Source organism: Peromyscus californicus, unplaced genomic scaffold (genome assembly GCF_007827085.1).
Source record: "Peromyscus californicus insignis strain IS unplaced genomic scaffold, ASM782708v3 Scaffold_15__1_contigs__length_86483966, whole genome shotgun sequence".
NCBI lineage: Eukaryota > Metazoa > Chordata > Mammalia > Rodentia > Cricetidae > Peromyscus > Peromyscus californicus.
In genome coordinates, this window is record NW_026294447.1 from 50417109 (window position 1) to 50428182 (window position 11074).

Sequence of the window (11074 nt, forward strand, 5' to 3'; positions counted from 1 at the left end):
ATATTTTTTCGTAAGAATAGTTTGAGTGTTAAGTTGAGATATGGTCATTGTTTAATTTAGCAAACAATGCTATTATCAAAATCTTGTATTATTTACCTAAACATTCAAATTAAATGATATAACACCATTAGAACCCATAAGCTCATTAGTTTAATAGAAATGCATTGTACTCTAGGTCTCCAGTTTGGTTGATCTATATTGTTGTTATCCTCAATATTTCTCTAATTTCTTTTATTAAGTAGGCATAAAACAGCTAATTTAATTTTATAGAATTAGGGTGTGGTTTATCTTTGACCAAAAACCAAGAACTTACTGTGAAAGATTTTAAACACTCAGGGAGGAAACAGGTTTAGTTTAGTGACAGAATACACTTTAGGGTCCACGGTGGTTTGAATTATTTGCCCCTTATAGTCTCAGACATTTGAACAATTGGTCCTCAATTGATGGCATTGTTTAAGAGGTTTATGTTGGAGGAAGTATGTCACTCAAGTCAGGCTTGGAGAGTTCAATCTTTTTCTTTTATGTTTGCAGGTCAAGATGTGAGCCTTCAGCTTCCTGCTCTGGCCCTATGCTTTTGCTCTGCCATCATAGTGTCTAACCCTCTGGGACTAGAAGCCCAAATACACTCGTTCTTCTGTAGGTTGCTTTGGCAATGGCATTTTATCACAGCAATAAAAAAGTAACTAATAAAAGCATGTTTCAAGATCATTACTACCTAGTAACAGATTAGCTTAGAAACAAGATCTTTGGACTCAACAGATTCATTCAACACATGAAGGTACCACAAAATAAAAAATTCAAGTGTATCAGAAATAATTATATTTGACCTATCATTAAACTGGTGATACATATCTTTATCTCATTTTTCCTTCAATATAACCATTTTTCCTAAGTTGATATTCCCTTTTTTTCAACTGGCACCTCGTATCTAGAGAGATTTTAGTTTGAGTGAATCTTGAACAATTGAAATTTTTTTCAGTTAGTTGTTTCTCTAAGTTCACATTTTTTTCAGGATTAATAGTAATACTGAGTATTACTATTAATATTAATTAAGATTAATATCATAGTTATTCTACACTGTCTGTGCTTATTATATCTGACAGTTTCTTTACAGGGAAGTATTTGATTACCTCTACAACTTCTTTCTTCAGTTACATAAATTTCAATTTATTAAATTCAGACGTCTCATCAGACAATTATACTATCTTTTTTACTAGTCAGAGTCAAACTTGGAATCTACAGAACTGTAAATGGCAATGTCATTTACTTTTTTTTCATTAACAGTTAAACTGACAACAGTTAGATGTCTCTAGTTACCCATACCTTTAATTATTATGGGCTTTATATACTTGTCTATGACAAACCAGACATTTGAAATTTCCCTCTACTCTGGAACCAAACACTGCAAATTGTATCAAAGATGGATCCTACCTTCTCCCTACCCAGTTCATTTGTAACTATTCCATTGTCATAGAAAAGTGATTACACCAAATTAATATTATAGCAGGGAGCTTATTTTAATATTCATTATTATAATAATTACCTCTAATTCCTCCCTGGTTGTCTTTTCTTTTTATTTTTTACTCCTGTTTCTTCTGTGTAGAGTCTACACTGTGGACTGCAGAGACAGTATCAAGAACTGAGTTTACACAACTGTCTGAGACAGTGTGTTTGGGGTGTTTCTAGTCTGTGACAACAAACATTGTGAATTCAACCAAAGAACAAGCCTGTCTCCTCCCCATTTGTCTCATTTGTAGCTATTTGATTGTCACAGAAAAGTGATTACATCAATTAATATTATGGCAGGAAGCTTATTTTAGTATTCATTACTATAATTACCTTTAACTGTATGTCTCCCTCGTTGTCTTTTGTTTTGTTGTTTACATTTTAGCCTTGTTTCTTCTGTATAGATTAAAGATCCAACTATCAAGAGCTGAGTTTTCACAGTTGACTGCCTTAGCTGAGTTTTTACAGTTGACTACCTTAACAGTCCACTTAACTTTGGTAACAGCCAATCAGCTGCTACTAAGTACAGAAGCCTGCTAAGAAAAATCTAAAGGATAGGCAGTTGGAATTTCCAAATAACTGCCTCCATCAAGAGTATAGCAGATTTTCTTTGAAAATCTATGAGAAGTAGTAGTTTTCCAAACCTATCATCTTTAATATACTATCCATCTTAGAGTGTTCAGATGCTTATTTGAGTAAATAAGTGAAAACATAACAGTCAAAAGGTCATCCTGTCTCTATACATTGACACTTAAGGCAACCTGTCATGAAGAGCTTCACACTTGTCTTGAAAAATAAATAGGACTTAAAAGGTATGACTGACAAATGAACTTACTGCAAGATAAACAAGTAAACACACAGGGTGCAAAGGTTACAAAGAGCTGTGTGTGCATAGAATTTGCTAATTTTCTCCCATATTCACTGCTGTGTGGATGCTCTTTGTTGGGTGTCAGACTCAGGTTGCCAGAATGAATCTGAACGACTTCCCCAGTACCAGATATGCATAAATGAATGTAAAGCTAGCAAGTAATGTTGTAATGATGCTAGTTAATTCCATTTTATATCCATGCTGTTTTTCAAAAGAAGCTTCACATGGCCTCTGTTTTGTATACCTATCACAGAAGTAAACTGGTCACAGTTTAATGTATCCCTGGGAAAGCCTGTGTAAGAAATATTCTTTTCTTCTTTTCTGGTGACCTTGAATGAAAGAAGTTAGTCCTCTATCTGAAAGAAAGTGCAGAACACAACAAAGTATTATTAATATTATTAGTACACAATAAAGTATTATTATTTAGTAGTAATAACTCCTTTCCCAGACACTGGAGACTCCTTTTTGTTGTAGGTTGTTTCTTGCAATAAAAGGTGGTAAATACTTTTTCCAGGCAGGGTCTCTCACTGAACCTGGAGCTCACAGATTAACTAGACTGGGTGGCCAAAAGGATCTAGAAATCTGCCTGTTGCTGCCTTCCCAGTGACTTTTTATAATGGTCCTGGAGACTAGAACTCAGGTCCTTGTGCTTGTCTGACAAGCACTCTATTGAATGAACTATTTCCCAACACCCCCCCAACATTGTTCAATGCTAAGAGGAGATGTCTTTTTCTAACAATGAAATAAAATTATATCATTTCATGCCTACAATTAATAATGATTCCTGTACATCTACTCAGTGGCTGCTTATGCTTCCTCAGTGGTTGTAGGAATCCAGATCTAATAAAATCTATACTTTGCCCCTGGTTGATGTGTAGTTACAGTCATGTATCACTTCATGTAGTGGTGCATCCTAGAAATGTGTCCTTAGGTGACTTCATCCTTGAGCAAACAACATAGAGTACTTACACAAACTTACATTGTAGAAGACAATCAATCGTTTTGTGTGGCCTCTTGATATAATCAAGATACAGTGTAAACACAAGCTGAATTAGACTTCTGTGAGCATATTGCAGCCTACTATTACACAAATAACTTTCATTTCTAAGTAGGAGTATACACTAATAGAATAATAAACAGTTATAATATAGTAAATACACAAACCAGTCATGTAATCATCTATTGTCACCATTAAGTATTACATTCTATCCATAAGTGCAGGTGCTGTACTTTATATGATTGATAGCATGGAGGGTTTGGCTACACCATCATTATCATCACCAACATTGGTAATATATGGTGTTATAATATTAAATAAACTATAAAATAAGTAGCCTACAAGAATCTTTCAGTCCCATTATATTCTTATAGGACACTGTCATCCATACTGCCCATCATTGAGTATGACACTGAAAGGTGTCATGTGTCTGTACTTTTCAAGTATTTAAATTTGTAAGCAGATCATTTTCTTCCCTCCAATCATTGTCTCAATTTTCCCTTGTACCTGGCTAGTTAAAGAATCAATTATCTCTGTTTTCATAGTCTAGATTTTGATGATTGTACATTTTTTATGCTAATGATTTTATAATAACAATGTATTTTATACCATAAGGCTACATTTATCCAGTAAATTGTTGGAGATTTAGAAGGTTGATGGTTGTCTTATTATTTTTTTATTGATGTGATAAGATACCATGACCAAGGCAACTTATAAAAGAAAGCATTTAATTTGAGACTCATGATCCATGACCATCATGGCAGGAAGTGTGACAATAAGCAGGCAGGCAGAGTGTTGAGAAATAAACTAGGGCTTACATCTTATCCACAAGTACCAGACAGAGAGTGATAACTGGGAATTGTATGGGCTTTTGAAACCTCAAAGCCCACCCCCCAGTGACACACCTCCTCCAACAAGACCACACCTCCAAATACTTCCCAAACACCAACTGGGGACCCAAGTATTAAGACACATAATCTATAGAGAAATCAACACAATTCCTTCCTTCCTCCCTCCCTCTATCCCTCCCTCCCTCCCTTCCTCCATTCCTTCCTTCCTGTGTGTGGGATGACTCTGTTAGCTAGCATATGATGTCAAGCAGCTTTCCTCTTTCAATCCCTGATGTAGCAGTTACTTATTGGCTAGATGGATTGAACTCATCAGTGGTTATAGGACAGTGATATTTTATAATATTTTTTTACTGCTCTTTCTTTCTTAATCTCTCTCTCTCTCTCTCTCTCTCTCTCACACACACACACACACACACACACACACACACACATACACACATACACACACACATAGGATCTTCCTACAGTCTAGGCTGACCTCAAACATGCCATGCTATCCTCCTGTGTCAGCCTCTTGTGTACTGGGATTACAGGAATGTGCCTCCAAGCCTGACATCTGAGTACAAATATTTCTATGGAGATAAAATTTGCTTCATCCACTATGAATTTGGTCACCCAGAGGTACTGTGCTTAAGGAAAGACAAAAGAAATACTTCATTCCTTTCCTTCAGTAGATGGTAGCCATAATTTTGGTTATAGGTCCATAAGTCTACCACCTTAATTTCCTTGTAGTTCAAAAGAAATTAGGAAACAAAGGTTAGTAAAGGAAAATGTATTATTTACAACTTAGTCTAACTTCTGGGTGGAAGACTCCAATGTCTGTTTTTCCTGCACCACTGTCAGAATCCCATACACTAGATGAAACAAATGTCAGAAAGTGTGCATATATTAATTTAACTGGATAAGATTTTAAAATTGTGGTAAGTCTATCTCTTCCCATGAGGCAAAGTCCTCCTTTGCTCCAGAGCTTTGTAACACACACACACACACACACGCGCGCACACACACACACACACACACACACACACACACACACACACACACACACACACACACCCCTCGGCCAGCATGGGATTACTGAAAAAAATCTTAATTTGGGGCTCCAATGTTTTATGGAATCTAGTTCAGCTAGGCCAATCTTTTTTCTTTAATAAACACATAAGGGATGGACAAATGGTTCAGTGGTTAAGAATACTTGTTTCTTTTCCAGAAGACCTAAGTTTGGTTCCCAGCACCCACCTCAGACTGCTCAAAATTATGTAACTCTAGCTCTAGGGGATTGATGCCCTCTTCTGGACTATGCAGTCATCCGCACACACAAATGCATATACTCACACAGAGACATACATTCTCACAATATTTTTTTCAACAGTTTCTCTGTGTAGCCCTGGCTGTCCTAGAACTCACTCGTTAGACCACGCTGGCTTTGAATTCACAGAGATCCACCTGCCTCTGGCTCCTTAGTGCTGGAATTAAAGGCATGTGCCACCAAAACTTGGCTTTAAAATAAAATCTTTAATAAACATATAAAACTCTATAGGAGATAAATGGTAGCTACCTATAATGGAATTTCTTCATATGTTCTGAAAAAAAGCCATAAAGACAATAAAATATCCTGTAACAACCAAGAGACAAAAATCACTAACATGTTCAACTTACACAAAAGCTGGAATATAGGCATCTAAAACTGAAGTACCAGCTCCAGTGTCCACAGAAAACAATGGCCTTAGCTAAGGACAGCATGCTACCAAGGCAGCTAGAGTCCCACAGTGATGAGACACACAGAAGTTCCTCAAGTAGATTTCTGCCTAAGAGGGGATAATCCAAGCAAAGCTGAAACCTAGAAGAATTGAACATTCAGCCTTGAAAATATTTGTGAAGTTTAAGAAGGCATCATTATAAAGAAAAGGTAGCTGCTCTTGAAGGAGAAGAGATTCTCAGATATTTGAGGTGAAGAGAAAGTAAAGAAATCAAATAGTGGTAAGTAAAGGTCTTTTTAAAAATATAAAGAACAACAAACTTGAAAATGTACCACCTCTATGATTAAATATTCCATCTACTTAAACACTGAACTTCAAGCCACTCCTGAATTAAGAAAGTTGGATTGACAATCAAATTCTGCCCTTTTCCTGTAGACTTGCCAAAAACAAGCAAACAAATAAACAAACAAACCAAAAACAAAAAATGAAAAAACCCAAACCCCAAACCACACAACTACATAGTCGGAAAAGATCCCCATAGTAAGACAGTGTTCATACCTTTCTGTTTCATATGAGATCTCAGAGCAAGGGTAAGTACTCCTTTAAGCTTTCAGGAAAAATATCCTAGGAAGGAAAAAGATTCATACTTCCATAAATTAGCAATACAGAATGCTGGAAGAAAAAGAAGCAACATTTGAAGGGTTTACTTTTCACCTAGAACTTAATATTAACCAGTCTAGGTGGGAAGTATGAGTGCAAAATAATCGCTTTTTACGCATCAGAAATATAATGAACACAGCCTGAATTTTGGACACTCAGTGTTTGACAAGTTTTCTTATTGTAGGAATTTCCATTTTCCTATGTTCTCACACAACATTTAATGAAGGTTTGTTCCTAGTTGTTCTATATGCAGTGTCAAGCTTATGGCCTGTGCCAGAGCAAGCAGGTTCTAGACTAGTGATGAGAGTCCCTTCCAGAGGTTGATTCCACAGCCTTTCCTGGAGCTGTTCAATGTTTATCTTCTAGGCCTACTTTTCTAGTTATCTCCTGGATGAGAAATGTAAGCATCCCATTTTCCTTCAAGTAAATGTCTCTTTAGAACTAGTCTGTTTCTGCTATATTCTTGAATACAGCTAGAACTTACAAATTTAGATACCATGTCTCATTCTTAGGAAGTTACTACATACTCCAGCATGACAGGAAAGTCAGAAGACCAGTGAAAGATATGTCCTGGGAATTACCAGAGGATTTCAATAGTGAGAGCAAGTATTTCAGACTGGAATAAAATGGCACAGGGGTCCCTGACTTCAAAACAAAACAAATCATGTCTCTCTCTCTCTCTCTCTCTCTCTCTCTCTCTCTCTATATATATATATATATATATATATATATATATATATATATATATATATATATTTCTGTCTCTATATATCTATGTATCTATCTATGTATCATTCATCTATCTATCTATCTATCTAACATCTATGTATCTATATTTGTCTCTATCTATCTATCTATCTATCTATCTATCTATCTATCTATCTCTTATAAAACAATTTCCATTTCCTATTTCCTGGCCGGCAGGTGCCTGGCACAGGTGTTTCTGTCTTTCTCTTCATGTTCAGACTATGCTGTACCCAGTCAAGTGTGCTGTGGGTTGGAGGAGCTGGGCAGCCCTTTGCACTGTAGTTATTTTTCTTGACCTGGGTGTGTGTAAAGGATTTGTAGAAGTTCTTGTCTTAGTTGGGGTGATTATTGCTGCTATGAAACACCATGACCACATTGGGGAGGAAAGGATTTATTTGTCTTACAGGCCCATATCACTGTTCACTGCTGAAGGAAGTCAGGATAGGAACTCAAACAGGGCAGGATTCTCGAGGGAGGAGCTGATGCAGAGGCCATGGAGGAGAGCTGCTTACTGGCTTGCTTTCCTTGGCTTGCTCAGCCCACCTTTTTAGAGAACCCAGGACCACCAGACCAGATGTGACCCCACCCACCATGGGTTGGGACCTCCCCCATTGATCACTACTTGAGAAAATGCCTTACAAAACCAGCCAGTAGAGATCTACATAAATTATTTAAAGAAAATTGGAAAGATGGCATGCAGCTTGTTGATACATTGCTTCAGAGTTTGGATTTTGGAGTTATCCAACAATAAACTATTAAAGTGAGACTTGACATAAAATTACAAAGGACCATGAAGTAAAGATGATATATTATTGAATTTGCTCACAGAGTGGGATGCTGGTTCAGTCACTTCCACATCAGGAAATGTTTGTCCTTTTGTCAAAGACACATCATATGTTTTTGGTGTATATTGGTGGGAGAATCACGTTTGAAAGAGAAATACATAGATGCTGTTTGGGAATTAATTGTGTTTGCATATTTCTGTCTCAGAATTTCCTGAGTTTGTGGCACTGAAGTAGATGGCTACTGTGCTTGTTTACCCTGTATACAATGAGTATGAAGGTGGATCCCATCTATTAGCAGAGATTTACTCGATTCCAGAACTACCTAACTATGGATGGCTTCCTCCTGTATGATCTTGGAGACTTGGGAAAGCTTGTGGTCATTGTAGTAATTGATAAGAAAAAGATATCTCTCAAATATACCATACTAAATTCAGTTATTCAGGAAGATGTTAGAGATAACAGGGAACACTTCCATAGAGGTTTTTAGTTTGGTTATATGGGTGGAAATGACTATATATCACCTTACTCTAGGGTGAACTGACAAGATAATCCCATCTGCAGTTATACTGAACACTTCAAACCAACAATACTTTTTGTGACATAGGCATGGTAAGGAAGCCAGTGACAGGGTCCAGTTCATTAAGAGCATTTTGGACAGTTCAACACCAGTCCAAGGAAGGGATAGCATTTTGCAGAGATTGAAAAAAGTATTTGGTGCCAAATCTTCAATTGCATCTGTATTCAAAAGTTGTCCATTTATGGGCTGCATTCTCTTTGGCTTGCCACTGGGTGTCATCAGCATCATGTGCTGGGGAATGTGCACAGCTAATACAGGGGGAAGGCTGACAGGAGAGTGATATCTGTCTAAAGTATCTGTCTAAAGGCTCAGTGAAAGACTAGGAACACATAGAAGAGGGAAAAAAACAGTCAAGCAGTGGAGGACCTCTATTGCAGAGTCCAAGGATATATTAGAAAAGAAGCAAGATTGAGTCTTTACAGATATGAAATATTGATAGGATTTCAAATTATTAGAGTCTATTTATTGAATTTAGACATTTAGTCATGATCTATTTACAGAAGAGCTCAAGGCCAGACTGGTCTACAAAGTTAGTTCCAGGACAGGCAGGTCTATATATAGGGACCCTGTCTCATAAAACCAAAATAATAGTAACAATAATAATAATAATATAAAAGTGTGATTTATAGAATAGTATTTCCACCCACAATATCAATTCTCCTATATTTCAGATAAAATTTATACAAAAAATCAAGTCTTTAAAATTTAGGCACTTAAAAAAAACTAATAACTTTTTCTATGAGTCAAATTTAAGATCTTGAGGTTAAAAATGGTGTGATTTTTTTATGGCATAGAGTGCTTATCTTACTAGTTGTTTTAAAAGGAGAATGGCTACTTTTTAACTTTATACTTAGCTTTATTGTTATAACATTGGCATAATGTTATAACAAAATGCGGGCATAGTCCTGTGATTGATCTTTGTAAACTGACTAGGCTATATAGAGAGTGGCAGCTTCAGCTCATGTCTTTGTAGCACTCAGCAGGCAGATCGGACAGCATTGCAGGAAGGAGAGGTCCTTTAGTCCACCCTGGCTCAGCCAAAACAGCCTAGTATTTTGTTTCATTTCACTTTTACTTTAAATATTGACATTACTTCTAAAAGTGTATACATCATGTTTATTTAAGTTATGTAAACTTTAATTATAATTTAAGGTCTAGAATGTGGGTATATACATGTTGTATTAGTTGGTGTTTCTATTGCTGTGAAGAGACACCATGACCATGGCAACTCTTATAAAGGAAACATTTAATTGAGGTGGCAGCTTACAGTTTCAGAGGTTTAGTCCATTATCATCACAGTGAGGAGCATGGTGGCATGCAGGCAGACATGGTGCTGGAGAAGGAGCTGCTACATGCAGATATGCAGGCAACAAGAAATGGACTGTCTTGTTGAGCATGGCTCAAGCATATATGAGACCTCAAGGTCTGCCTCCACAGTGACACACTTCCTCCAATAAGGCCACACCTACTCCAACAAAGCCATACCTCCTAATAGTGCCATTCTCTTTGGGGGCCATTTTTTTTTAAATCACCGCAATCTACTCCCTGGATCCAAAAGGCTTGTAGCCCTATCATAATGCAAAAATGCATTCAGTTCAACTTTGAAAGTCCCCATAGTCATCTGTAACAGTCTCATGCTTGTTTTAAAGTCCAAAGTCTCTTCTCAGACTGATGGCAATCTCTTAACTGTAATCTCCCTGTAAAATCAAAATGAAAAACTAGATCACATACTTCCAATATATAATGGCACAGGATCTACATTACAGTTCCAAAACACAGGGCAGTGAGGAAATATTGGACCAAAGCAAGACTGAAAACCAGCTGGGCAAACTTCAAACTTTGTGTCTCCATGTCTGATGCCAAAATGCTCTTCAGATATCCAATTCCTTTCACCTTTGTTGACTGCAACACACTTCTTTCTCTTGGGCTGGTTCTAATCCCATTTAGCAGCTTTCTTCAGCAGGTATCCAATTGCTCTGGCATTTCTAACATCTTGGGATCTCCAAGGCAATCCAGGCTTCAACTTCATAGCTTAATGCAATGACCTCTCTAGCCCTTCATTCAGGGACACCTGTAACATATGCCTGGCCTCAGCAATTTTCTTTTATAAGCTGCTTCAGAGCCAAGCAGGACATAATAAGGCTTCTGGTTACATTTGGCACCCACCATCAGGCATTGATTCACATAGACCTGAAAAAGCTTTAAAAAGATTCTGAACACACAGAAACAGAGCCACACTGGGCTTTCTAGCCTCACAGTCTCATGCCAATAGCAGTGCAGACAAGTGTCTCCCAACAGCTGTCATGGGATGACCAGCATGGCAGGCTCCTGCAGTCTTTCCCACAGGCTATATTGTAGAGAGAGGCATCTCCCCACCACTGCT

The 11074-nt window shown here is 37.2% G+C and overlaps 1 pseudogene; it reads left to right on the forward strand.

Annotated features, from left to right (window-relative positions):
- Window positions 1-8046: 8046 nt before the first annotated feature.
- Window positions 8047-8971, forward strand: LOC128110626 (protein disulfide-isomerase TMX3-like; annotated as a pseudogene).
- The last annotated feature ends 2103 nt before the right edge of the window (window positions 8972-11074 follow it).